The sequence below is a fragment of the Podarcis pityusensis genome (genome assembly GCF_964106645.2).
Source record: "Podarcis pityusensis genome assembly, chromosome: 6".
NCBI classification, from domain to species: domain Eukaryota; kingdom Metazoa; phylum Chordata; class Lepidosauria; order Squamata; family Lacertidae; genus Podarcis; species Podarcis pityusensis.
This window is the reverse complement of record NC_138030.1, coordinates 67,998,715-68,025,638: the sequence shown is the minus strand read 5'-3', so window position 1 is coordinate 68,025,638 and position 26,924 is coordinate 67,998,715. Positions and strand designations below refer to the sequence as shown.

General features: G+C 42.0%; 1 long non-coding RNA gene across 1 annotated transcript in view; it reads left to right on the top strand.

The window, feature by feature from the left end:
- LOC308478807 overlaps positions 1-25,986 on the top strand; it is a 43,388-nt gene extending 17,402 nt beyond the window's left edge. Inside the window, exon 3 of the long non-coding RNA XR_013987296.1 lies at positions 25,909-25,986. This is a non-coding gene — a long non-coding RNA (uncharacterized lncRNA). The remainder of the gene's footprint in view (positions 1-25,908) is intronic.
- The last annotated feature ends 938 nt before the right edge of the window (positions 25,987-26,924 follow it).

Here is a 26,924-nt window from a genome sequence, read left to right as displayed (position 1 = left end):
TTTTAAAAATCACCATGGTATTTAACAATAATATCTTATGTCCTTTAGAGGAGAAATTGTGAATTGCAGAATTTTAAATACCTGTCATCATCCTTGCCTTCACTCAATTTTGTTTATAACACTCTTCCATTTTCTTCTAGCTTTGAGGGTTGGGGGATGGGGAGGGGCCTCACAAGTGGAGGCCTACATGGTTTCTGAAGCGACATAGTCTAAGGATGCAGGAGTATCTCTTTGTTGTTCTGAAAGGGGTGTGATCTTTCATGAATGCTCTGCAATATCCAACACTCCCTCTCTCTTTCCATGCTGCCCCTCGGCCATTTAACCTTACATCTGGCAGCAAAAGAGACAGACATGGGTGCTCCATTTCCCTGGTGAAGGAGGACTACACGTTCCAGAGTCTGTGCCAGGAAAATGGCCACACAGAAGCGATCCACTTAAGTATGCCACAAGGGAAATATTGGACCAAGTCTTCCTTTAGCATGTCCCAACTTTGCTAGAGATTTTCACTGAAAGGCAGAATCATGCTATTTATAAACCAGAAAGGGTTCTGGCACTCTGCATATTTTACGTTATACTTTCTGAGTGATATTACATGATATGGAAATTAATGTTCCTCTAAATTAACATATCACAGTGGAGTGATTTAGCGATTTGTCATTATGAAACCTGCCAATGCCAAGAAAGAAATTTTGGTAGCGTTAACCTCATTAAGCAAGAGACTTCTTGTACAGTGGCTATCAAGCCATGCGTTCCCTTCATGATGAGAATCCAGTCTTCTTGGATTGCAGTATACCATGTGGCAGGGAGACAGCAAGCAAAGGAAGCTGCCTAATACTGAACCAGACCACTGGTCCATTTTGCTTAACCATGTAGCTCAATATTGTACTTAGTAGTTCTTCAGGCTTTTCAGAGAGGAGGTCTCTCCCAACCTTACGTGGAGATGCCAGGCTTTGAACCTGGGGCATTCTCCATATAAGACATATGTTCTGCCACTAAGCTACAGTCTTTTCCTTGGCACCTGCAGGTGCAGGACAGCACATAATTATCTGCCACACTCTTTCCTCCTACCTCATATGCTTCATTTTGCGTCCCGTAATCGAGTACAAGGTCAAAAACATGTGGATGACGCAGGCCCCTTAAGGCAGGACTGCAGCCGGATTTAAATTCCACATGCATTTAAAATACAGTATAGCATTAGTCAAACTCGGGTCTCGGGGGTTCTTTTCATCTCACCAAGATTATCTAGCTATCTCCCATATCTAAAACCTGTTTACAGTAGAGAAATAACAACAGAGCTCAAAGTCAGCCTGCCATTGCGATTCCTTGGCCATCCTGGATGTGGTTGCCACTGGCGCTGCTAATTCATTCATTCCTTGCTCCCTTTCACGGGCATGGGAATGTCTTTTCCCACCACCACCACCTCCCCAACCTTCTTCGCATTAACATGCTGCAGCTCTAGCAATGGCAAGGGTCCTGGTGCAGACTGCCTGCCAACATTTTTATAGTGAACTGGGCAATGGTTAACAGAATCTAGACAAATAAAAAAGGGATTCTGAACATAAACAGTGTGCAGCAGGGCATGGTGTCTTTACCACCCAGAAAGCTGCGAGTTCCTTGCCAATTGAAACAGTTAACTTCTCTTGTGCAAGAGAGATGGATGTGCACACACTCTGCTTGGCAGCACACAGGGGCATGAATAGAATAAACCCAAGACAAAGGAGGGAGGCTAATCCTCCTCGCTAGGCAAGGCAGACTATGGATTAGGGATCGCTCCTAAAAGAGGCTCATCTAATCTCCCTTTTAAAAAAGGTTTTCCCCCCTCTTATTCCATAGCACTTGAAGAAACATCACTTAGGCAAGTAGTATCTTTGGTGCCATGCAGCCGGGTCCTTCATACTTTCTAGTCCTGTGGTTGCTGGTTCAATTCAGGATGGAACTTTGCCAGCAGGAGAAGGGAGGCTGTCTTGTTAGGACACATGGTAGAGTAAGTGCTTTGAACAAAAGAGCATACAAAAGAGCCCGGCTGGATCACGCCACTGGCTCATCTGGCTCAGCAACTTGTTCTCACAGTAGCCAACCAGATGCCTTGTGATTCCCCTCATTTGGTATAGAGAAGCTTACTGCCTCTCACAGAGGAGGTAGAATAGCAGCCATTGTGGCTTGCAGTCACATCCCCCCCAACATTTCTCCAATGCAAATAGGGGCATCGTTTCTACACCAGGAAGCTTCCACCGTGTTTGATCTCACTGAACACACAGGCATCACATACGCATCTACATCAGTAACCTGGTACCAATTGCAACCTCACCACCGAACCTATGTCAGAGGATTGTTGCAAAGAAAAATGCACAAGGGAAGGGATTGTGTACAATGCCTTCCACAAATAAATAGAATGAAATAAATTTTTAGCTCTAAGCTGCCTTGAGTCCCTTGTCCGGGAAAAAGGTGGGATATTGTAGCAGTAGAAATAATAATGGAAACTCTGAGAATGCTCAGGAACATACCAGAGAGTAAATCCTATTGAACTCAGTGGGACCTCTGAGTAAAAATGCTTAGGAGTGCAGTGTAAGGCTGCCCAGTCTTTACCCAGTTACCTGGGAGTAAGCTGCATTGAATACAGTGGGATTCTGAGCAGCCAGTGTAAGGGTCCATTTCCAATAATCACCACTCCCTGTATTTCCTAAGAAACGGTTGGCTGCTGAAGCATTGCAATTAAAGAATTTAAAGTGGATTGGTGACCCTTTCCTTCAAAATTATAGGAAGGGCTTCATATGCCAGTGTCACCATTTCCTTCATTTGGTGCAGGTATTTTATTTTCAGGATAACGGTTGCCATATGTCCTCTTTTTCCAGGACACAGCCTCTTTTTCATGGGTATGTAAAATGAGAGTCATCACAGCAATCCATAGTTAAAAGTAGAAGTCGGCAAATGTGTCCTCATTTTTGCTCTTCAAAATATGGCAACCCTAAACAGGACTCTGCTTTTGTACCTACACACACACAACTTTTAATTGTTCTCTGAGATGTGACGGGGAGGAAAAAGGAAAACAGGGACATTCTGGGATCAAATCAGAAACCGGGACAACTTCTGTAATTCTGGAACTGTCCCTGGAAAATAGGGGCACTATGCAGTCACTGATAGCCTTATCTTCCATGAATTTGTCTAATCCTCTTTCAATCCATCCAAGTCTGTAACCATCACTACATTTTGTGGGAGTGAATTCCATAGTATGCCCTGTGTGAAGAAGTGATTCCTTTTTCCTGTGTCAAATCTTCCAACATTCAGCTTCACTGAATGGCACTGAATTCTAATATTATGCAATTCAAGACCTTGGGCATGCAAGGTTCAGTCCTGAACATCTCTAGGTAATAAGTGTCAGGAGCTTGTCCTACACTCGAGTAGGACCCTGGCAGAGACACATGCCTGACTGGCATGTTCCCTCCCTCCTGGTCATTCATTCGGGAGCTTCAAAAGCTTTCTTCTGCCTGAAGATCACAGCGACCGATGCCAACAGACACCGGCACACTTAGGGAGTCTGCGCAGTTCGCGTAACAGACCTCAGCAATTCAGCATTTTGGCTAATCTACTTTATTTACATATAAAACACACGGAACACTGCAACGTGGCTCCCTCTCTCTCTAGCATCAGACAGCAAAGAGAAAAAGAACAAAGGACAATAGTCCCACTTCATGGAACACAGTAACACAAACATCCTGTCTCCGTCACTTCCCACTCTGTGGAGTCAAAATATATACCGTCATGTGATAGACAAAAATCCCATGACTGCAATCAGGAAGCAGGAATTCTAACAGGCTTCCATAATGAGAAAATGTCTTCTGGAAACTCTGGAGAGCTGCTAGTCATCAGAGTAGATGGATCAGTGGTCAGACCTGGCATAAAACAACTTTTTATTGACTCTGATGGCAGTACTGAAGTGGGTGTGAGCACAGGCCATTGACTGAGCTCATTTGGCAACTGATAATGGTAAGTAATTTTTTGGTGATAAGAGGCAATGATATTTAACTTAAGATGCCTGACTATATACATGCTAGTCAGATTGTTAAACATAATGCATAAATCTTTGGCTAACAGATAAGGTGTAGAACAGGTTCAGGGTAAGCAAATTTTTATCACTCTTCTTTTGGTGATTGATTGAGTCACTTCATTTATGATTATACACCTGCATTTAATACATATAGAAAATAGCATATAACCTACACCACATATGTCAATGGTATGGCACTGCATGTTTACTCAGAATATAGATTTATATCTATATATCTATAGCTGTATCTGGGAATCTGGAATCTAACCTGCTTTCCCAGTTTGTATTTGTACAACACACTAAGATGATCTATGCACTGATTACCTGCTATTTTTTCTAAAGAAGGGCAGAATGCCTTCTCTGTAGGAATCTCACCATGTGTAAAGTGATCCTGGCAGACCAGATTTTGCATCAAAAGCCACCCCACCCACCCTAGTTCAAGATTTACAATTGTCATTTTTTAAACAACATAAAAATAAATGGATTAAGCACTGCCATAAATGCTTTTATCAGCAACGTGACAATTTCTGAATGATGGCCACTTAGGAAAAAAGATAACGATGAACAGAAGGCTTGAGATAAAAGATAAGGCAGCAAATGTTTCCATTAAAATGAATACACACACCAATCTTTAAAAGAAAAGCCTGTCTGTTCAACATGCACCAATAAACACCTAATGAATCCTGATTCCTAGATTTCATGGCTACATGCACATACTCAGGTCTGATTACCTATGCTGACACTTTAGTTTATATATTTAATTAGCATAAGATCTTTCTAGCTGTGGCTCCTTCCCCCACCCCTTATCTCTATTATCCAAATGTGCAAAAGACATTTAGAGCAGATTGGTAACAACCAAAGGAGCGGTGTTGCATGAATGATTAGAGAAAAAAACATATTTTCCTTTTTTTTTTTTTTTTTTTACAAAAAATGCTAGTTGCTAAAGGAAGGAAACAAAAAAAAATTAAAAAGAGGAAAAGGTGTTTTGTCCATGTAAACAACACATTCATTAAAATGGAAAGTGACTGTCTAATTTGGATTGGAAATTTTGAACTTGCAGATCTGAGAATATGCAAGATTGAGGGGTGTGGTGGTGAGGGGAAGAGAAGACATATTTTGCTTTGATTATCAGGTCTAAATCCACACAGTCTGTTATTGTTCCATCTTATTTGGCTGAAGGGAATGTATGATTGAGAACATACTTTGTGACTTGACATATTACATACTTAAATCCCTTGATTTGCATTAGGTAACCCTGGAACACACGACTGCAAGTTACTGCTGACTTTGATATGCTGCCTCTATATCTCCACCAAGGCCAGCAAAGGCTTCCAACTATTATCAAATGTCCTTGGCAAATGTGAAAGTACATTTTACATGTACTCAAGCAGGCAATTTTTTCCCTATAAAGTAATGACAGATTTTGGACTAATGATAGTCATTGTCTTTATTTTCATACAAACTTTCAATGACTTTGTTTGTCGAGCTATTTCTCTTATCTTTTTCTAAACAGAAAGGTGGGGGGACTCTTTATGGAAGCAGACAGAAATCTCTGTGCTCTGTCTAAAGAGTTGTTGTCTCTAGGAAGTAAAATACAGACTAGGAATTCAAAGCAATAAAAGGTATGTTAGAAATGTTCCATTATGTGGCATTTCACAAAAGAAGCCATTATATTTAGTCATTTGGGATCAATAGCATACCTCAGTTCTGTTCTCATTTATTAGGACAAACTGAATCACTAGTCCATAGTTAAGGTGCATCCTCATGAGCTGTTGGCTAATTAAACCAAACCAATGGTGCCCATTCTAGTCTTCTGAGGATGACCTCTATGCAAAAGCCATCAACACTTTCAACACTTGCAGGTATTTCTCACGTAGACAGAACTTGCACATGTACATCTTTTATCTCTCTTGAGCATGCAGAAGTTGGAGCCAGCAAATGTAATTCTAATAGGCTCCCTCCATGCTTTTACTGCTTTTATATGCTTTTACTTTTATTCCCTATGAAAACTATTTGCATGTTCAGACCTTTAAACCTCCCCCTTAAATAAATTCAGACAAGACACAAATTTTGGTTTGGTTTTTGGCAGAATTTAGGCCACAACTTTATTGATTACAGCAAGTGATTGGTTGCATAGGCTCTGGTTCGACTAGCTCCCTGCACCGTTGCAGGTAGCACTGACCCAGGGCATCAGCATAGGTGTGAACACCTGGATAAGTGGAAAGCTGGGAACAGGCTATCTCCACCACCCAAATGCCCCCCTGGACTCAGGCACGGGCACAACCCTCTCTCAGGGGTTGATGAAACTATTTGAGTCCCTGGATTCCTTTAACGCAATACCCTTCACATAGGGATGGCGAGAGCGTTCTCCCATCCCTATCACCTGAACCAGAGCCTATCCGCAACCTTACAAGTTGTGACGATTTGCTACACGGCAGGCGAAACCCAAATGGAAACAGCCAATTAGCCAAGTGGGGAAAATTCCTGCCGTGCCCCTGTCCCAATGACAGACAACACACAACGGCATACCAAGGTCAAGTGCACAGCCCTAAATATAGGGAGAGGTGGGCGGGTGTTCCAATGCACGCACCGAAAGAGGAAGCTCTGGGTCACGTGCATGGGCATAAATAGGTCCCTTGATCCGTTTAGCTTGCATCCCATTGGCCTGATTAAAACCAGAATCAAGGGACCTATCAATTGGGTGTTGTGGCTAATCAATTAACCCACCCACAACACAGGGTTTGGTTGCCAGGTCTCACCACAACACGTGCCCTCTTTAAGGGAGGACCCGATTCATTTTTATTTTATTTTTCACTTGATTCCAAACAGAACTTCTAAGTGGTTTACAAACTTTGGCAAAGGTTCAGTCTTTTAAATTCATAAATCCATGTTTATCAGTTTTTACATTAAGGAACTTGAAATGTGCTTTCTTTGAGAGAACTGCAGAAATGAACAGTGCTGACTAGCAGCGTGTTTCAAACCCATAATCTGCTGTGCTGGATGAGGTCTCAGTGGGGTGGAGGTGCCCCCTTTGTCCAGGCTTGCCTTGTGCTGTTGACCTCCATCGACAGCGACTTTTAATCTCATGGTCGTGGGCTCAAGCCAAAAGATTCCTTCATTGCAGAAGGTTCGACTAGATGACACTCACAATCCCTTCCAACTTTAGAATTCTATGATTCTGTGTAGAAGTTCTACAGAGAATTCTATGATTCTGTGTAGAAGGTTTCTCCAGAGCAGGTTTTCTGGAGGCATGGTGGGGTGGTGGGGTTAGCGCACAGGGGAAGCAGGGGAAGGAATGCGCTATAGTGGGAGTCCTTGCGCTGGAACTAAGTAGCCAAATCCGGCCCAAAATTTTCAGCAAGAGTGCCCCAAACTGGCCAGGGTTAGTGCTTGCCTGACCCCTAGAAGAGCTGATTCTGAAAGCTGGGTGTCACCGCAGAGAAGGCCCCCTGGTTGCAGACCAGAGTAAAAGACCTCACCATCTCAGTGGGTGGGCAGGACTCTACATGAAAAGGCATTCTCTTAGTGAACCTAGTTCCAAGTCGCTCAGGGCTTCATACATCGACTACATTACTTTGAACTTGACCCAGTAGGAAGTTGGCAGCCAGTGCAATGCTTGGTGTCATGTGTGCAGTGCAGGAATAGGAAGATCAGTGTTCTTCCAGGGGAGTGTCAATGGCAAGCACCAGGGTTTGTGAACAAGTCATGGTTTGCAGCACATCACACATTCGATGCTTTATAGTTTGGCCTAAAAAGTTTAGGCACTAGCCTTTGTATGTGTGTGGTAATTCAGTCCCTTGTTACTGACAGCACTTTCTAATGTTAAGCACCTGTTGGCTGTTAGATTTCCTCAGAGCACATTCCCATATTTGTCTGCTTGCTGCTCAGATATGCTCCCCACATCTTGTAATCATTATTGTACTCTGGAGAGAAAGGAGGGGGCAAAAGGACGGGTTTCAAAGTATGTTTCTGCCCAATTCATTTTGACTCTGTTTGGAGACCAAAGCTAAGCTTTATTGAGGCACGTCCTTCCTCAGCTATTCATCACAGCTAAGCTGAGATATAAGCAGCAATAATATGGCTTTGGATAGATTAGCAGAGCCATCTCACTTGTCATGCCTTGTTTTGGCTTTGAAGCTTCCTTCGTTATTTGTCATGCATAATCCCCTTCTGCAGCTACCCCTGGGCCCATTTTCACTGTCAGGGTAAAACCAGGGGGGGGAAAAGTCTCACTGTTTCAGTCATATCTCCCTGGAGACCACAAGTGGGAGATAAAAGCCCTCTTCAGGAGCCTGTGGGATAAATTTGGCCCCCGATGCTGCCACACACATCAACAATGCTTCCTTGGCTGAGTCTGAAGGGGGCAATTTTCACTACATGAAGGGGTTCCTGGTTCAGACTCAGATGCCCCCCTTCAAACTCAAGTGCCCCCCTTCAGAAACAGCCAATCATGCATTGATTCAGGAGCATGACCAGTGCATGGACCATCAAAAGTGGTCAAAGCTTGTCTCACCGATTCCTGCAGGTTCCCAGAAAATGTCTGATAAGGGTTTTTATCGCATGAGAACGTTATTTTACAGAACAAGTAATTGCCATTGCAATTATATCCATAAGTCTATGTTGCATGCATTCTTCCTGGTCATGCTAAGCCTCTGATGTGCGCACATCCTAGCGTGAGCATGCTTGGAAATCCCATAAGAGAGAAGCACCCTAGTGCCCCTTTCAACGAATTGTCATTATAGAGCAGCCACTGTAGTCGCTTGGCTGAAGAACTGGAGGCCGCGGTGAGGAGGAAAGTTGGAAGATAGCAATTTCCACAGCTATTCCCCGCTCCTCTATGTAGCCAAAGCCCAGTTACTGCAATACAAAGGGAAGACAAAGGTATGCCATGCAGCTCTAAACAACACCTATCATCCCAATTCATATTATCACATGCTTCATGCAGTACAGGGAACACGTTATCAAATGCTCCATACAGGAAAGACACTATGGTTAGTTAGTCTCATAGCAATATGGTACATTAGTGCCACAGCTTCTGATGCCAGCTTTGGGGGGGGGGGAGGAATCTGAACATATGAAATAACTGTACTGCAGGGTACAGCCTTGTTTGCAATCTGTTGTCCATATGCCCTTTTTATAGGCACATTTCCCCCCCTGGCGCATTAAGTTTTCTATATGATACAAGCAACACTCTGATACATTAATGCAATATTAAAATAAGCTTTCTAAAAAGCTATTTCTCATTCTTTTGAAAACCTTCCGGGTTTTCCCATTGTCTGATATTTTTTACCCCGGAACCAAGAAATGGTCACTAAACAACAGAGAAAAGAATGCTTAAAAGTTATTTGAATTAAGAGGTGGGGATTTTGCTGATTGCTAGTACATGATGAATCTCATAATAGATTTCCATAATCATGATGCATTTTCATAAAAAGAAAAAGACAGATAGCTCCAAGATTTGCTCATTACAAATGTGCTCTTCATCATTTCACTCATTTTGTTTCGCTGTTTTTTTCTTTTTACTACCTGAACAGATTTCTGAGTGATTGCCAGTGGTTTATAGGTTGTATCCCAACAGGCCCTGTTGCCACCGCAGTATAGCAAGTGTGGTTTCTGCAGAATTGTTATAAACAATGCTGAAACGAGGAAGATGTCATGCACCAGATACAAATCACAGCCAGTTGCAAACATAACAGGTTTACATTTCTTTGGAGTGAGATGCGAACACATGATAACGGGGTGTGTGTGGGAAATCATTCATCGTCCTTATTGCAGTGTGTGTGTGTGTGTGTGTGTGTGTGTGTGTGTGTGTCTTGGGCCACTGCCACACTTGTCACAGAGAAACAAGATAGGCATAGAATCTGCTGACACCAGAGCACAGCAGAAAGGGAAAGGGAAATCAAAGTTGATACAGTTTTGCATTCCTACCTGTTGCAGCCCTGCCTTGTCTAAGAATGTGCTGGCAACTCTGTGATCACGTATGGCCATACTGAAAGCTGCTAGCTGGTTGCCAGGCTGCCTCTTCCCACTTTTCCTTCCAGTATTCATGCTACACATTTTGTCTGCACGTGGTTTAACTTTTCTGAACACACAGCAAGATTGGGCCCAGACTACATTTTGGGATGGTTTTTATGATGAGTGTGTCTCTGTCCCCTTGGACACACTCCTTCGATTAAACATGCTTTTGTTATTGACACCATAAGAATATATCCCTTGTATGCTGAAAGGGGTAGCTGGCCTTGACATGAAAGCAGTGACATCAGGTTGGGGGGGGGAGTAAGGAGCAGAATAAAAACAGCTGTTATCCACTTGTACTATTCCTCTCCTCCTTCCTTTCCTCTTAAGAACTGTAAGATAATGGTGTGGAACAGTGGGTTGCCTCCAGTCATAAGAGCTTTTTCCACAAAACTGAGTTGCCATGTGTTTGAATCATGACTCTTCCCCACAGTCCCTAATGTGCTCATTTTGGCTCTCCTCATGGCTGCTGGTTGTTTAGTGAGGTGATAAATGTGAAGGAGGAAAACCACCTTTGATAGATACTCAATTGGACACGCGAGTAGGCATGTCTCTGGTAAGTAACCCACTAATATTAGGAGCGATGGCTGTAGGCTCTTGTTGTGTGATTTTGTTCACTGGGAACAAGTAATAGCTATTCCCCCATATCTAACTAGAGAGCACTAGACTGGTCAGAATTAATCAAGGCACATTTAAAACTATTACAGCTGCCTCAAAAGAACTTCGCTTGGGATAACTTCTCTTGGCTAGGGAATAAGAAATAGCCATATTCTGACAAAGGAGTCCCGTCAAGAACTTGGGGCTTTAAGGGAAGAGACTGATGTTGTTAGAGAGCCATAGAGGGGGGGCTTTATTAGTTTAATTTCCATTCAGCCTTCCCTCATCCCCAGACCGTTCCCAAAGATTTCGCTGCGTTGGCCTGGACTGACAGGCCTAAACTGTATGTAACTCCCAGAGGCCTCTGTTCATATTGCTGATGTTGCCAAGTGACTATAGCACAACTCATCCATATCCCTTCTCCCAGCCAATGATTTATGGGCTCAAGATGGATCAACCAGTGGAGGCCATAACTCCCGTCTCTTTGCAGGAGAGAATGGTCATTTCCTCCTTTTAATGAATTGCAATTGTTAGTGGATAATGCTTAAAACTCTCTCTCTCTCTCCCACTCTCTTTTTAGAAGGGGGAAAAATCTATTCTAGAAGTGTGCTGAGGGCACATGTAATGAAAAATGCTCAAAACATCAAAAGAGTCATTTTCAAGTAAACCAGCATTTAGCCCATTATCCTGGCTTTGTTTGTGTGGGGCAGGGAAGCATACCTTGGGGCTACAGCACTAGAAATCCAGTGAAAAGACTCTTCCATGGAATCCTCTCCGTTTGATTATAAGGCAGAAAGAAAAGGTAGTTCTACGACACATTTGCACTTCTCTTTTTGGCCCTTTACGGAATGTGCAGGTGCCAAAGCTTTTTCAAAAAATTCAAAAACAATTCAGTGAGCAATTTCATTTGAATTCTAAGAAAGGTCATGGACTGATGCTGATTTATGGGAATTGTCTTGCTCAGCACTAATACTTGGGAGTCTCCCTTAATACTTGACTCCCGAATGCTGCCAAAGATTTTATCCAACACATATGTTTGTTTCTATGAGGCTGTGAAACTGAAGAGCTCTGGGGCAAGGCACAATGGAAAATATTAAAGGATTGATGAGGCAAGCACTGATGAGCATTGATTTCCCTATGGATATGGATATATAGGGCCAGTCCAATACATTTGGCCTGAGATGGACCAGATAATGGTGCCTGGCTGCTGCTTGCTCCATCACTGCTGTCTCCTCCCCATTGATGCAGCTGGTATCTGTATCTGCAGTGACTATGGCTTGCTCCTCCTCTTCCTCTTTCTTTTTCTTCTCCTCCATCCCCAATGGGGCAGCCATTGCATCCCACAGTGCCTCATTTTGCTGATGGTGAAGGCCACAGAGAGCCATAGGTAGGGAATGGGTGAATCTGCCAGTTTCATTTCTCTCAGCTTCTCATCCCCCTCCCCAGTCTTAAATTCAGTTCTTCACAGTTGCATCCCAGTTTGTATTTTTTTTTTAAAAAAAAAACTTCTAATGAATGTCAGTAGCATTTTTGTGTGAATTTCTCCTAACGTACACATAGGTAAAGGTAAAGGGACCCCTGACCATTAGGTCCAGTCGTGACCGACTCTGTGGTTGCAGCGCTCATCTCGCTTTATTGGCCGAGGGAGCCGGCGTACAGCTTCCGGGTCATGTGGGCAGCATGACTAAGCCGCTTCTGGCGAACCAGAGCAGCACACGGAAACGCTGTTTACTTTCCCGCCGGAGCGGTACCTATCTATCTACTTGCACTTTGATTCACTTTCAAACTGCTAGGTTGACAGGAGCAGGGACCGAGCAACCGGAGCTCACCCTGTCGCGGGGATTTGAAACGCCGACCTTCTGACCGGCAAGTCCTAGGCTCTGAGGTTTAACCCACAGCGCCACCCGTGTCCCCATACATACTTACACATACTTACATGCAATTTTGTGCTTAATATAAGTGGGGTTTTTTGTTACAGTATTCATTAATGCAAAGCACTGCCATGTTATTTCTCCTTTCTTTCTTTTTTGCTGCCATGGCTGCCACTTTGTGCTGGCAGCCATGGCACTTTCATCAAGATATCAGTACCAAAAGCACTGCTGATTGGCTTCCCCAATCGCCCCCACAAGCTGGCACCTCTGTCACAAACTCTATGCAGCACTTTTAAAATGTAAGATTTTTTTTAAATTGCAGCTAGCATCTTGTCTTCACAGGGGCGGAGGAAGGGGGTGCAGTGGGGGCGGATCACCCCGGATGTCACCACAGAGGGGGGTGACAAAATGGTGGGCGACACTCACTGCGGGGTCTGCAGCGCACCCGAGCCACACGTCTCTCCTGGGAGTGACACTGTGGTTTGAGTGCCCGCAGGCTCCACGCTGCCCCAAACAGTCCACCTGCTGCCTCCCCCTCAGCTCTAGGGCAGCTGAGTGGGAGGAGGCAGGCAGACTCCTCGGAGGCCCCACAGAGCATCCTGCCCCGGATGGCCCTGCCCCTGGGTGCAGGGCCCGTACACCGTCCCAGGCACCCGATCGGCTTGCTCTGCTGCTGTGTCTTCATATTCCGTCTGTCAGTTAATGCATGAAGCAAACTATTATGTGGGATGGGCCATACCTCAGTTGGTAGAGTATCTTCTTTGCATGCATTCCAGGTTCAATCCCCACTATCTCTAGGATGGGCCGGGAAGATCACTTTCTGGGGAGTCAGTGTAGGCATTACTATGCTAAATGGGCCAATGTTATGACTTGGTATATGACAACTTCCTATGTACTTATGGGGTATATATTAAAAAAATAGCCTTCAAAATAATTTAAACCCTTCCACCATCCCCGTATAACAACCCATTTTTTGTGCCACTGGGAAGGCATTCAATGGTTGCTGCACACTGTCATCTCAGTAGAGGCCCCCTCAAGTTCCCAACGCAAGTCCATTTAAATGAATTAGATGTGCACAAACAGCAACAAAAGTGTTATTCCCTGTGCTACCCTTCTGTGCTAGACGTTATTTCATTTATTACCTACACTTTTGGAACTCCCTGCCCATTAATAGTATTCATTTGTTTTGGTGCCTGCTAAAAAAAAAGCATTTGTTGCCTGATTTGAATTGTGTTGCCTGATTTTACTAGGTATAAGTGTTTTAAAATGGCTTATTTTATATTATATTTTAACCTTTAAAAAAATGTAACTAGTTTTTAAAGTTTGTTTTATTAGCATTTTAAATCAATATGTTAGACTTTTAAAGTGCTTAGACGTATTTTATTCCAGTATACAGAATGTTAAATAAATAAATGAAAGAAATTATGTTTCTATCTTACTCTTAATATATAAAGCTCAGAGCATCTTAGAGTCTGTTTCCAATGGCCTCCCAGTCACTGATCAGGTCCACAACTCATTAGTTTCACCATTCCTTTAGGATTAGGAGCTGCAAGACCAATCAGAAATTGACAAAATGCTTCTTAGAAGGTATCTGAAATAATAGGTATGTTGAAGGGAAGATGGAGTAAATCTTCTAGTGCAAATCTACATCTGGGATGTTTAATAGCTACTATCAAAATCAAAGATGGCCTTCACTGGAAACTGGGATTTGCTCTGAAATACCAATTTAATATAGATAATTCTTTGTGATTTCTGGGGGGGATTTAATCAAAGTATTATCAGCCAAGCTTTGTTAGCATTAATTGGGTCTTCTGGAATTTGGGAGTATATGTTGGTGCAAATAAATGAGCTTTGCCTACAGAAAATCCTTAAAGGGGTAAGGTTATTATTGGATGGCCAATGACGAACGTACGCTCAGCCCAAATAGTATTAGACTTAGTGATAAAATATTCTACAATAGTTTGATAAGGAAATATTAAAATTCTTTGAAACCTGCCGTGTTCTTTGTGAGTTGAGGCTAAGGTCCAGAAATATGGCTTTTATGATTGGCATTATGCTTTTATGCAGCCTTATTGCTTAGCTGCACCATATTTTATATTTTATTGTCAGGTGGGGTTTGTGTTTGTTAGAGATTATAAATTTCTTTGTGAAGGAAGTTCCTTAAAAAGGAAACTGAGAATGTGTTAAATAGTTCCTTAAAAAGCAGCATATCCATTTTAAATACACTAATAATGACAATAGTAATAAACGCTTCTTGTCCTTGATTTCAGTACACTGTGACTCAATTAAGTCTATGACTAGGATCCAGCTTTCTAAAGGGGGGAAATAGTGGCAGTGACGAAACAGGAAACCAAATCAGAAAAATGGGAAAAGGGAAATGTCTTGACCATTGGAGAGAGGGATGCTTTTTGAGACATAGGGAGAAGTTCGAGAGAAAGCATGGAGGGAGAGTGGGGGCTGATAATATATGGGTTGTGCATAATAGAAGGAGATATAAGAGAGAAGATGTTGTAGTCTGAGCAGAGAGATTGAGATTGCAGGAGGTTGGACCAGATGACCCATGGAGTCCCTTCCAACTCTACAGCTCTATGATTCTATAAGTGTGCTAGAATGCCACTTAGTAGCAGCAGTAGTAGTAATACTTTATTATTTGTACCCCACCCATCTGACTGGGTTGCCCCAGCCACTCTGGGCAGCTTCCAGCATAGTGTATTTGGTAGGTAGGTAAAGGTAAAGGACCCCTGGATGGTTAAGTCCAGTCAAAAGCGGCTATGGGGTTGCGGCGCTCATCTCGCTTTCAGGCCGAGGGAGCTGTCGTTTGTTCACAGACAGCTTTCTGGGTCATGTGGCCAGCATAACTAACCCGTTTCTGGCACAACAGGACACCATGACGGAAATCAGAGAGCATGGAAACACCGTTTACCTTTCCGCCGCAGTGGTACCTATTTATCTACTTATACTGGTGTGTTTTCAAACTGCTAGGTTAGCAGGAGCTAGGACTGAGAAACAGGAGCTCACCCCGTCACGTGGATCCAAACCGCCAACCTTCTGATTGGCAAGCCCAAGAGGCTCAGTGTATTGCATAGTGTATTTGGTATGAAGATTGTGATTGTTACGTTTCATATTTGCCATGTCTGGCCCATGTAGGTTTATGGAAGCACTCCAAAACAACTATCTATTTGCAGAGTGTTGTCTCCAGAGGATGGGCAAAGTACAGATTGCACAAAAGCAATTTATATGGCTTCATATTTTATTTTGTTTTAAATACAAGTAACCGAATTCAGCTTGTCTTGCATCCCACTCCTAGAATTAGCTCACCAGATAGAATACTGAGGATATTGTGACAGACATTTAGTTGTAAAGGAAAGTGATATTACTTTTTTTTTTTAAAGGACAACACAATTTAAAAGATACTGTTCAGAGAGAGGAGGGGAAAACATTCATAGTTAGTAAAACAAAATAGTATTCCTAAACCTACAGAGGGTTCCATACAACGGCTGCCATCGTTGAAAATCTTCCAAAGGCTTTTGTCTGGAAGCATTGCTGAAAAGATCAATTTTAAATAGCTCTGGCTGTAAACAAGGCATCCACTGTTTCTTTTTCAAGCAAAAACCCTTCTGTATATTATCATTATTTCAATGCTTCAGCAAACAGGTTGCTTAAAAATATATATCCATGTTCAGTCATAAAAGGCAGGTTGCAAACGCAATAACATTTTTTATGTGAAAATGATTGCGCTAACTTCAGCTATTTCACTGCACAATATGCTTTTATGAATGATTTTACTATTAGAATCACTGTCACCAATAAAATAGACTAGCGCATTAGCTTTATAAAGAAAATTAAGGTGATTTTTCTTTTAATAGCAATCGTCAGGAAGAAGGGCACCAAAAAGAATGCCAAAAAAGCAACCCTGCTCTGATTTAATAATATCAGTTTCCATAAATTTTTATATATATTTCCCCCCTTTCCCTCAGATTCTGGTCGTGTGCCAAAGGATAATTTCCACTACACCAGTTGTGTTCCATAAAAAAAATGGTAAAAATCAATTAGAGTCATATATTCTTGAAGAGCACCTAAATATATGGAAATGTTATTAAGTTAAAGCCTATTTTGTTGTTTCTGGCAATGCTTCTCCAAATTGTGTCCAAACCACTTTGTTTCACTGCAGAATAAAGGAAGCTATGTGTTTTCTTTTCTTGGCAGGTTAGGGTAGAACTAATACAGAGAGGAACTGCCTTGTACAGCATGGGGTGCCGCGGAAGCTGGTTAACCAATGACATCACCCCCACCACAAAGGCCAGTCTCCAGGCTTTGGAAATCAGAACAAGCTGCCGTCCAGTCACGGGTGCCATTGACTGAAAGATATATACTGTTAACAGAGCAGGGGGTGGGGGAGAAGGTATGTAATTCCATAATGAAATTTCACCTATGAGCTTATACACACTGCATGCAAGTTAATGCACTGCTGAACAATACAACTCAATAATACTTTGCTATTGAGTATATCTCTGGTCCCACGGATATTAATGTGCATAGATTTTTTTAAAAAAACACAACCCTGGGTATAATTTCATATAAGGTCTCATGTAAATAGCCATTTTTGCATTGTGAAAATGTGTATCCAGCAAACATAGGAGACGGTCTCCTTGTGCAGAACTGGGCAGCAAAGTTTCTAAGAGTGAGTTAAATGGTGGTGCTGGTTACGGAGACTCTGTTCTGTTCCAAGTACTGAGGCAAGACAAGGGTACCATGGACAGCTCCCTGCCCAACTCAGATTGGCTACTTCATGAGAGCATGGTTTGTAAACCCTCTCAGTTGTTGTTTCAGCAACAGTCAGCTAAAGCTCTGTCTCAATAGCTACTGTATCTCCACCTTCACTGAGAGCAGTCTCTTCATTTAAAGGGACCCAGTTAGTGGAGTAGGAGAGCTGAAAAAAATTCACATCTGGCAACCAATGAGCCCCTTTGGTTTCAGATAGTACATGGGTAGATGAGTCTAAAAAGCTTGGAGCAGACATTTTCTCTGTCCTCTAGCGGCTATGGTGGCTCATTTGCCAGTTGTATTTAACATTAACTCTGAAAGTGTATACTTGATTCTGACCAAACTAAGCCTCCTAGAGCACAATATACAACCAGAGGCTTTGTTTGGGCAGAATCAAGTATACATTTCCAGAGCTAACACTAAATACTTTACTTCTGGTAAATGACCCACCAACCGCTAGAGGGCCATGAAAATTTGTGTTCCAGACTTTTTAGGATCATCTACTCGTGTATTATCTGAAACCCAAGGGGCACATTGGTTGCCAGATGTGAAATACATTGGCATTATTGTCAGCTCTCCTACCCCACTAAGTCAGCTTTAGCAGTTATTTATTCTAATGAAGTGGAAGATCTGGTTGTGCCAGGCTTTTGAGCTGGTGTTCTCTAAGGAGGGCAATACCGCGTCCTCAGGCCAGAAGGATACTGGCACCATGAACTCTTCTTGTGGAAGTGCTTCCTTTTTCTTGGGTACTTCTGGGACTGGCCCTCAAGATCATTCCCTGAATCTCTGGGCTCATCTCCTGAAGGAGAGTTTGACCTTAGGATCACAACTGGCTAAGCTGCAATATATGTACAACATGCAGTGAAGGAAACTTCAGCACGGGCCTAGCATATCCTATCTCCAGTCAGTCCCTTCATCTCCCCTGATGACAGAGGTTGTACAGTCATAAAAGTTAATGCTTGCACTTTTTCTAAGTGCTCGAAGTTCCTTAGGTAAGTTCTCCAGTGTTCATTACAGGAACACAATAATAGGGTAGTCCAGTATTTATGATCCGCATATTATAGGTGGGGAGTGAGACTGAGAAATAATGGTTTGAATAAGGTCACCAAATGAGATTATGGTTGAACTGACATTTGAATAATGGATCCTAGGCTCATAGGTGATGCTTTTAATAACTATACTTCACCAGGTTTGAGGCCTGATTCATGGGCACTTGGAAATAGGGCATCTGGGAGCTGTTCAATATGCAAAGGATCTGTGTTTTCTACTAAATTTTCAAGAAAAAACCCAAACCCCGTACCTCTATATAAGGAAGTCATAGGCTCAGTTCAGAAATCATGCCAAATCATGGCTTGTGATTCGTATATTTTGCATCCCAAACCATTTTTGAAGTTCCAAATGCATACCAATCATATCATGCTTTAAAACTATTTGCTTTCATTCCATTTCTTTCCTCTCAGTAATCAGCTTCAAAAATTCATTCCTTCTCCATAGTGCAGAAGCACAGGATGGAGGGCCAGCAATGGCCATATCTATAATCGAGCAATTCATATATCATGCCAAACCATAATTAGCAAAAACAAATAATGGTTTGTAAACCCTCTTCAAAACCATGGTTTCTGATTCTGGTTTTCTGCCTGCACACAAACCATGATTTGGCTGTTAGTCCTAGAAGAGCTTCTCCCTGCCTTGTATGCCATTTTTTTCTACTTGGCCTGGGAAGGTGGGGTCCTGACTGACTCCAGCTACAAAACCTGAGACTGCTGAAGAAGCCAGAGACCATCTTGGGACTAAGTGCAGACCCAAGTCATCAAGCCTAAGCTTTCAGAGCTGCTACCTGTCATGAACCACCATGGGCAGGATTGGCCTGTATTCTGCTCTGGTCAGACCTCACCTGGAGTACTGTGTCCAGTTCTGGGCACCACAGTTCAAGAAGGACACTGACAAACTGGAACGGGTCCAGAGGAGGGCAACCAAAATGGTCAAAGGCCTGGAAACGATGCCTTATGAGGAACGGCTAAGGGAGCTGGGCATGTTTAGCCTGGAGAAGAGGAGGTTAAGGGGTGATATGATAGCCATGTTCAAATATATAAAAGGATGTCACATAGAGGAGGGAGAAAGGTTGTTTTCTGCTGCTCCAGAGAAGCGGACACGGAGCAATGGATCCAAACTACAAGAAAGAAGATTCCACCTAAACATTAGGAAGAACTTCCTGACAGTAAGAGCTGTTCAACAGTGGAATTTGCTGCCAAGGAGTGTGGTGGAGTCTCCTTCTTTGGAGGTCTTTAAGCAGAGGCTTGACAGCCATATGTCAGGAGTGCTCTGATGGTGTTTCCTGCTTGGCAGGGGGTTGGACTCGATGGCCCTTGTGGTCTCTTCCAACTCTATGATTCTATGATTCTATGATTCTAAGATATGTTCTATGCTTATGATAATATTTTATTCTCTTGCTGATTATGCTGTTTTAAATGTGCATTTGATATTTGACTTCATTTAGTAATTCTTTTTGAATGTTTTAGATAAAAATATATTCGGTTAACTTTGCTACGTTAAATGTGCATTCTGTAGTTGACCTCCTTTGCAATGTTTTATTTTGAAATCTTTAAGATAATATTTTAGTTTCCTGTTAATTATGTTGCTTTGAATGTATACTTTATATCAAACTTCTTCAGTAATGGTTTATTCTGGATTGTGTTATTCAATGTAAACCACTTTGAGGTTTACCCCCTTAAAAATATAAAGTGGTATAGAAAGGAAATGAATAATAATAGATAAAATAAAATAAAATAAAAATTGTTTATCAGTTCAGACATCACACCAAGCCATAGTTAAGGTTTAGTGTGAGTCAGCTCATAGTTTCTTTTGAAGTGTAATGAACTCTTGTGAAATATGGAGAACCAAAAGTGCAGAAACTTTTGAAAGAATGAAGAAAACAAGGAGATAGTTCAAAGCAAGTTGTACAGAGGTCATTAGTGTGAAGCATACATGTGAACTCGATGATAGAGCAACCAAAATAATGTATCTGCTGGGAACTTCCGGGGTGGCACCATCGGCAATGGCAGACTCCCTCTGAACTGGAGGGACTAGCTCCGCGCGAAACGGGTCTTTTCCGCTACGGCGAAGCGGGGACCCCTTTAAAAATCACAGGCGGATGAACCCTGTGAACATGGGACTCAACGGGCACCTTTAGCGCCCCCCCAACTCACTAAGGAACCCACTAACGGGCTCCGAAGTGAAGAGGGGGAAGTGGCGCGGTGCTGTGAGTCAACTGCTATCTCCGTGGAGCGAAGCCGCACAGCCGTTGCCGGAGAGCGCTGCCTTTTTCCTGGGACAATTCGGACTCTAAAATAAGCACCCGTGAGTACTTAGACTTTGAACAACTGGACATTAGATAAGGACTTGCGAGCAGAAAGGAATTGGATTTTTAAAACCTATTTAAATTTGGTACGGAACGGGAAGGTTTAAACAGGAAGTCAGCCTTCCGTTCTTTTGTAGACAGAATAAAGCAAAGACAACGTAAACTAGAGCTTAGAAAATCGCCTTTAAAGGATTGGATTTCATCATTTAAAATTGTGGACCCCCCTTCGACAGCAGGAGAAGGAGGGGGATCTTTTCCGGACTGTTTAAAGTGAGTTTAAAGTAAAGTAACTTTCCTCCGTCCTGATCCTGGAGTGGGGTGTCAGGACTGACGTTTGAAGTTCATTGACCAGAGACAAGTGTTTTTGACAGATAGCTAAAAGAAGAGAAACATAGCGATTCCACTGCTTCCCTTCGCATCTTTAAGCAACAAACATTGACAAAGTATCTCAAAAAGGGAAACTTTGTTGCAAGAACAAATAGAAGTTTTCCCCCTAGAGGGAGACTGTGTAACTGTAACCAACTCCAGGGAGCCGGCAGCTGTTACAGATAACAATCCTGGGAACAGGCATTTGACCTTGCAGGACAATGTATTCAGAAGCTTTGTTGTGTGCTTTCTATAAAACAAATGCCCTACTGGAACAATTACATGAAAAGGTGAATTGGATGGCGACTTCGACTAGAAATTTTGAACAGGCAGTGGGAAATTTTGAACAGACAGTGGGAAAATATGTGGAGCCCACTCAGGAATTAAATCAGGAGTGTGTCTTGACAGAACAGGCCCAACAGGAATATGAGTTTTCGGATTTGACAAATGAACTTGGAAAAAGCCAGATTTGGAAAGAAAAAGTTTGGTTTGGCTTGGAAATGGGGGGCTGGATTGACCCCCCCCTATGCTGGGATGTTTGGACTTTTCAAATCTGGCAATGGGCCGTGAGATGTTTGGGATTGTGGGGGCTCTTAATTTTGGAGGGTCTTTGAAACATGCTTTTAAATACCATATGGAATTCAGTGTTGAATATGGAAAAGGGGCTGACCTGTCGAGAAGGGTTAAAAATATTGCCAAGCTGGAGTTACCACGAGCAGGAGATAAGGGAAAATACAGTTACAAATATGAAGAAGAGCTGCGGAAGGGACATGGAAGAGACTTGAGGGCCTCGGATATAAGGCTGCCTGGTTAATGGGCTAGATCGACAGGATAATAAGGACTGACAAAACCCGGAACCAGGAGGAAGGGACATTGGATGAAAATTGGATTTGTTTGCATTTCTTTTTTCTACCATTAGAACTGTTTTATAAAATTGATGAATGTTAGAAAAATGTTGGAATGAAATTACTTGGCTTTAGTAAAGATGTTTAAAGAATTATGAAAGAATATTAATGGTTATGAGAAGTTGGTAAGGATAAGATTTAAGTTTCAAGCTTTAAGGTTTATTTTATTTTAGAAAGATAAGATTAAAACAGTTTAGGGTAATGTAATGACAGAATATTATGAAATATGGAAAGGATTTGCTGGGATAATTAATAACTAGGATACAAAGAAAGGGAGGAGGAGGAGGTCAAAGAAAGAAGGTAATGACAGTTGAGGATTTGAGAATAATGAATTTGTTTTTAAATGTTTTTTTAATTGTGTGTGATGTAGTTCTGTATTTTCTTTTTTTTGTTTGTCACTTTTTCTTATCTTTGAATTTGTATTCATACGGTTGGAAGGGGTTTTTTTTTTTTCTTTTTCTACTTTGTTAATTATTTTTATTTTGTATTTTCTACTGCTTTTATTTTATTTGGTAACACCTTGAAAATTTCAATAAATATCTTATAAACAAAAAACAAAAACAAAATAATGTATCTGCTCTTGCATAGGCCCTGCCCATTTCAATGGGCACTGCATAGACTCCATATGTTCACAATGCAGAGTCGATCTCTGAGAATGCACCAGTTATCTCACCACACCTCTCTATAAGCCTTTGGTACAGTTTGGCAATGTATTTGCATCAATATGGCTTAACACCTAGAGAAGCTTTTATGTGCATGAACAAGAAAGCACATGGACTTCCTTGCGGAGAAGCCGCTCAATAGGAAAATGGCGTTTGCTGCACTGTTTTAAGGCAACTATCCCACCTGCACTTCCTTGGGAGTAAGTCCCGTAAGTGAACATAATAGGGTTTACATCCAAGTAAAGATACTTAGAACTTGACAATGCATGAATGCTTTCTTTATACACTTAGGGTATGGAGGACATAAATCAGGGGAAGCCCTACCATTAGGTAGAGTGTGGCAAGTGCCTCAGGTGGCAGATGCTCAGGATCTTCCTGATCCTCCAGACATTCACCTCTGCTGCCACAGGGTCTCTGGGCCTTCTTATATAGGGCCCAGATGTGGTGGATGGTGTTATTCCATCACCAATGTTAAAGTAAGACTCGGTTGTCAGTCTAGTTGGCTTATAGCAGTGGAGATGGAAGAGGCGCCCCTTTTGTCCTTCACTACAGGCAACAAAGCACCTTGGGTTAGCCCTGATTAAAATGTAATATCAGGGCAACACCCACAGGCTTCATTGGATTACATAATTACTTTCTGCTGAAGGAGATGAACAGAAAAATCCACTGACCATCAATCTAGCAATAAATAAGTTATGATCTGAAAGTTTATACTGCAACGAGCATTAATGTTGTTTGAAAGTCCCTGGCATCTTCCTCAGAATCCTCTTGCCTATTTATATATTTTATTTTTTTGCAATGCCTAAAGTTAGCGTTTCAGTATAAATGGCAACATCTATGCAAATTTTACATTAAATAATTCATACCCCCCAGGCTTCCTTGCTTTGCAGAAGGCATTGCCAAATCAGAAGGCAAACCTTTAATTTACTGTCTTTCTGCACTGGTCATGCGCTTGTGTGTGTGTGTGTGTGTGTGTGCATGCATGTGTACAAGTGTGATTGATCGCCCTTGGCATGCTCCAAATATATTTTGAAATAACTGTACGTTAATTCTATTAGAGAGAGAACAATAAAACAAGAGTCTTTGGCGTTAGTTCTATCTATCATGGGAGTGCTGACACTGTCAACTGTAATTCCAGTGACTTTTGCTCTTAGTAGCAATAAAGCTATTTCTTCAGATTATTCTATCCTGCCCTCAGGGGCACTTATCCTGAAGTATAACCTTTTCTCACACATGCTACTAGCAACAAAGTCTCCACAGCAATTACGTATCTTCTTCCCTACCAGTAGCAATGTTGCGGGCTGAAATGCTTCTTTCAAAGAGTCCGGATGAGCACGCCAGTGTTTTATTCCATCAAACCTTTGACCTTGCTAAGAGTTCTAATGTGTCCCCTCGCTGGTTTTGAAATCTTGTTCAGCTAAAACTCCAAAAGGACGTCAGAAATCTGAAAGCCAGTGTTCCATTGGAAGAAGAAAGGCTTTATTTACATGCACAGATATCTTACTTAGCATCCAATCATAGCACTGTTTTCAAAAAGTATACCGGTGTAAGATATTAAGGCAGGACTGCTGGACTACTGGCGTCCTCCCTTGATATTAAATCCCCATCTCAGCCTGCTGATGGGTGCCATGTGCCAGGGCCAGGTGGCACTAAAAGGTGCGCCAAATACTAGTACTGTATTCTTTGAAAGTCTTCAGGATTCTGTCATTTCATTTTATTTTTTGCAATGCCTAAAGTTAGTGTTTCAGAACCCTACATTCAGTTCCAGACATGGGACGGATAAGTAAACATTGGCAATTTCTGCTCCCCTTTCTCTTTTCAATTGAATTCTCTGACATCACTAGTTGTGATAACTTTGTTGAACTGAAGAAAATGGCCAGAATGTAGGGTTGCTATATTCTGAACAGGGTTTTTTGGGGGGGGGTTGAGCTTTTTTGGGAACATCCCCCTCCCCAATTATGTTTTTGGGGTTTTTAAAGCTTTTTTAATTTTTTAAAAAGTCCTTCTTGCCATACATCTGGGTTTTTCCAGACATTTTGCCAATTCAGCAAAAATCCGCCCAGATGCCATTTTGACAGCCCGATTTCTGGATGTGTCCGGAAAACTCAGACATATGGCAGCTCTACAAAATGGCCGCCTTGAAGCTCCACACATGCACACTACGATGTGAAGCTCTCTATACTGAGACTTCCAACCTGGAAGCACTCCTGACTATGCTTTGGAAAGAACAAAACTTTAGAAAAGCTATATTTGTGCTCACACTGCCGCAGGGCCCTTCACACGAAGGTTTCCCATCCGGCAGGACTTCCTGGAGTGACCACGTGACCATGCAATGGCTTTAAAAATTATTAGATCTCACTGAATTGTGCCCCTTGTGATTAGAAATATATGCGTCTCAATTAGTAGAGCAGATTAATTACAGGAATATAAATTCTCCTACTAATTAAAATGAATACCCATAAAAATGCTATTGCTGACCCCAATAAAAACATATTGCAGAGTATGTAGAAAGGTATGTATCCCTTTCAGGGTTTCTTCAAAGTGAACCACAGTTTGCACCAACATTGCAGTTAATCATTATTAACCAGTGCTGGGATGTTTTACTGCAAAAAATGATGGGTACTACTAGAAAAAATAAATGGCACGATTTTAGGTGATGGGGGGATCATTTTTATATCATTTCTTCATTTTTGCTTGATGTTGCAAAGCCATAATTCTATCATTTAATATTCTATAGACAACATTTTTAAAATAAATAAATCTCTAAACCAAAAGTGTTAACCCATTTGAGTTAGTGGCTGAGATCATTTCAGATTAAATTTTGGTCATGGAATCCTCTGCGAGAGCTCAGAATCCCTGCCAAAGACACATTTGTTAACTTTAAATGCCAAAAAAAGCAGACCATTAGATCATCAGAAGTATTTTACTTTACAAATAGATGTTTTGATACAACATCTGATCTTGCAGTACTGATTACGTATGGCAGATTCCATCTATCGTATAGCTGAAGTAAAACTAGATTTCACTTGCGATCTGATTACCATCTCTGGCTACAGTCCTTGAAGTATGGAATTTAACGATACAACTAGGAGTGTGTCCCCCCCATCTCTTGGCATGCCTTAGTTATAGCTTCACATTCTTTTTACCTTTTTCAATTGTGGTGGTTTCATAAAGGCAAAAAAACAAAATAAAATTAAAACAATGGTTGCGATTATTTTAAAAATGCCTTAAAGAATACCCTAGGGATTAATTCAGAATGAAAATGATAAATTACCATAGGAATACCCAAAGCAGGCTTGCATTAATACATATTTTTTATGTCTAGAAGGCCACACAACATTTCCCCGGCATATGTGACAGCATAAACCGCCCCCCCTACTTTAACAAAGGTAAGGCCCTTTTCATTTTTGTGAGATGTTAAGTAACTTTAGTACTGTAATGCTTACAGGTCCACTGTTCCTTTTTCAAGGGAGAAGGATAAGGAGAATACCAGAATGAATGGAGTGCCTTAGGAAGAACAGCCACTACCCTTGACACAGAAGAGTACATTGCGGTCAATATTAGTCCGTATTACAAAGCATTGGAAACATGAAAGCTAATAACAGGCCTTTTTTTCAGCTGGAACTCCATTCCGGCACCACTCTGGTAGGTGCCATTGCCATTATGAGAGAACAAGGGAGGCGTTCACAGTGAGTTCCAGCACCTCTTTTTCTAGAAAAATAGCATTGGCTACTAATAGTTCTGCTTCTGTTTGCAATTAATTGTGAACATCAACATGTGAAGACTCAATGAGGGGACACCCACAAGCAAGGCAGTAAGGTTTCCAATGCATTAGCTCAGAGATAGCCCTCTTGGTGTTTTGAATTACAACTCCCATCAGCCCTGATCAGCATAGCCAATCGTCAGGGGTGATGGGAGTTGTAATCCACAATGTCGGGGGGGGGGCGGGTGGGCAGAGCACCGTGTTAGCTCTCCCAGCAACTGCCAATTCAAATTGCTTGTCATGGTATGCTGGCCAGGCTCCATATTTATACGTTGCAATATAAAGCGATGCATTTTCCAAGTTATGGAGAGATATTTAAATTTGAAGCTTTCAGCTGGAAAAAGAAGAAGAGTTTGGATTTGATATCCTGCTTTATCACTACCCTAAGGAGTCTCAAAGTGGCTAACATTCTCCTTTTCCTTTCTCCCCCACAACAAACACTCTGTGAGGTGAGTGGGGCTGAGAGACTTCAGAGAAGCGTGACTGGCCCAAGGTCACCCAGCAGCTGCATGTGGAGGAGCGGAGACGCGAACCCGGTTCCCCAGATTACGAATCTACCATTCTTAACCACTACACCA